The following is a 3,175-nucleotide window of genomic DNA, read 5'->3' on the forward strand; positions in this document are numbered from 1 at the left end:
CAAATAACATTAAAAAAAAACATTTAATTTTCAGGATAATCTGTAAATTTAGGGTTTTATAAAGTTATTTTATGATAATGCTGTTTTAATCTACAGTAATTTTCTTTTAATATATAGTTTTTCTGTGTAAAATAACTATGAAGTTATGTATAAAATTGCAATAAATACATAAATTAAAATACAAAGTTTGTATATTTAGTTTTCATTTTTATTTTTTCAATCCAATTTACAATCCAAAACTTTTTTGAATAACTAAATGTATAAGTACAGAATACCTGCACGTTTACACTATTAGTCATTAAACAAACACTGAACATCAAGATATGTGAATGATAGGAAATACAAGCTTAGTATATAATTTAGAACATGTAAAAATATCCACATTAAAAGGCCATTGCTGAATACCTTGATACTCTAAGTCTAATAGAACAAATTGTATAAGTTTACAATTACATTTGATCCAAAGTGACTTACCAATTAAGAGAACAATAGGAGCAACAGGTGCAGTGACAAGTCCCAGTTTAGTCTAGCACAGTACACATAGCAAGTTTTTTTTTTTTTTTTTAAACATAGTATTATTGGGTCAAGTGTTTACGAAAAAGATGGATCTTTAGCAGTTTCTGTGTTGTGCTGGTCATTCCACCAGCAGGAAACAGTCCAGGTAAAGGTCAGTGAAAGTGATTTTGTCTCTTTGGGATGATGGCACCACACTTGCAAAACACAAGCTTCTGGAGGACACATAGATCTGAAGCATTGAGTTTAGGTCTTACTGGAAGGCCTGCCAAGAGAGCATTACACTAGTCCAATCTGGATAGAGCAAGACAAGGAGTTGTGTAGCTCCGATAGGAAGAGCCGGATCTTTTTGATGTTGAATAAGGCAAATCAGCAGGATCACACAGCAAGGATGGTTTGGCTGAAACCAGAAGCAGTTGGCAAGGTTGAGTTGAAGGTCATTCGTTCAGCAAGAGTTGTCCATCAGGTAGGCTGAGATGCAAGCAGCTCCCGTCAGATCATCTGGCTGGAATGAAAGGTAGAGATATGTGTCATTAAGATAGCAGTGATAGGAAAAGCCATGTTTCTAAATGACAGAGCCTAGTTACAAAAAAACAATAGAATAGATGGGTGAAATCTAACACTCGTGGTCTTACTGTAGCAAAACCAAAACCTTGTGAAGCCACAGTGGCCCCACAAGGATCAAATTAATATTCACATGGGAAAATATACAGTATAAAACAAATACTTTTACAAATACTTAAACAAATTACAATTTTTAAAGTTACTTCTTACCTTGTTTGCCATGATCAGCTGCTTTCCAGATGACCTGAAATCATAAAAAAATATTTTTTTTTTAAAAACTCAGCATTACATGTAATAATAGGTTCTAATGGGACAATGCACAACCTCAACTGACTATGATCTGGAAGCTGAGCAGGAAAGGCTAACAGTTATGTTTTGAGCATGTGGTTTTAGCTACATTTATAGAAAGTAAATGTAACTTTATATGATTTACTGTGACTTAGCAGCATCAGTTACAAATTGTAAATAAGTTCATTTCTTTATCAGAACACAAACATGCTATATATTTTATTTTTTAAGCATCATTATACACATGCATTATATAGCTAACGTTATGTGTTGGCAAGCAGATGCGGCCAGAATTGCAATTCATCATGTTGTGCTCATATTCTAGTCTCATGTGCTGTTAGTTTAAGTTACTGAATTCGATTTATTAACGGTCTCGGTAGAGTTAACATTACTCACCATTACGAAAGTTGACCACGTGGTTTAACGGTACAAAGAAAATAAATATGGTAGGCCTATTTGTAGTACAACAACTGTGGTTATTAAAATGGCAATAAATAAACCAAAAACAATTTTACTATAATAAAGCAAGGATATTTTTTAAGAGAAGAGTTTTCAGCTTCCAGACAGTATTTTAAAATGCACGCCGTTTAAGATATTGATTTACTGACTCATCATTATAACGAAGATGTTATACAATTGAACGGACTTTGATATGAATAACAAGTCTAACGTTACTTAAGTTTGTTTTAGGTATTTTGAGATATGGGTTCAACTGATCTTTCTTAAAACAGATGGAAAATTGAAAGACTCATGCTGTATTTTCAGTGTTTTGCCGTCCTCGACGCCAGTTATGACATCATTTAAGAATGCTAATGTTAGCTTGTAAACAAACTGTCAACTGAAAAATGTAATATCAAATATACTGTAGTCCAAATGTAACTTAGTATGATGAGACTCTTACCTCAGTGATCGGTTGGCATGATGTCCGGTGTGACGAACCAGTCTCAATGAAAAAGGCGCGTTATATCCGAACAGACTGAATGACAACCGGACTATAACTCGTGTTCAGCGCTCCTGCTCACAGCTGCTCTTGACGAAAACGATTGCTTTAAGTTTGAACCCTGTTGATCTCACAATCCACTTCAGAGTAACGTTAGCTGCTAGACTGAATTCAAATCTCCCGCTTCGCTTGCCCTTGATACACAGATCCAAACTTGACGACAGATCAGACCAGCTTAACCGTTGTGGGCGGGACTAAGCAACGGGAAAGTGGCGGGTAATTTGAATCTGCGCCGTCGCGCGCGCGCGCACACGCACACAATGCCATCCATGCAATGTGCACAGATTTTTTTACAAATATTTATAAAATACATAAAATATACATGATATTAGGGGGAGAATTACACAAATGATGAATCAAAATGAGCAAGACAATTAAAGGGATAGTTCACTTTGAAATTAAATTTTGATATGTTTTAGCTTACCTGAAGTGCATCCAAGATGTAGGTGTCTTTGTCTCCACAGTAGTTTCAATTTTGATATTTTTAGGTCAAACCGTTGTTGTCTGTCAGTCATATAATGGAGGTCTATGGGTACAGACTCCAAGAGCATGCACAGAGACGTCCAAATTAAACAATTCCCCATCGTTAGTGCACATTGATGGCCTAAGACACTAAACGAGCGGTTTGTGTGAGAAAACGAACAGTATTTATATAGTTTTAATCTATTTCAAGCAACCACGTCCTAGTGATCTGTTTACTTAGTCTGCGCAAGCGCCGTAGGGCGCCGGAATGCTCCGGAAGTGCTCTTAGTTCTTGATCTGTATATTCTGGTTCAAATAAATACGGCATACATGCCAACCCTCCCGATT

At 35.8% G+C, this 3,175-nt stretch overlaps 1 long non-coding RNA gene across 1 annotated transcript; it reads right to left on the minus strand.

Annotated features, from left to right (window-relative positions):
• Positions 1-217: 217 nt before the first annotated feature.
• LOC306995809 lies at positions 218-2,550 on the minus strand. The gene is made up of 3 exons (XR_013796937.1): positions 2,267-2,550; positions 1,288-1,321; positions 218-1,018 (listed from the first exon to the last, which is right to left on the minus strand). It is a non-coding gene; the product is annotated as an uncharacterized lncRNA (long non-coding RNA).
• Positions 2,551-3,175: the final 625 nt, after the last annotated feature.

Source organism: Phoxinus phoxinus, assembly GCF_949152265.1.
Source record: "Phoxinus phoxinus genome assembly, chromosome: 3".
NCBI classification, from domain to species: Eukaryota; Metazoa; Chordata; class Actinopteri; order Cypriniformes; family Leuciscidae; genus Phoxinus; species Phoxinus phoxinus.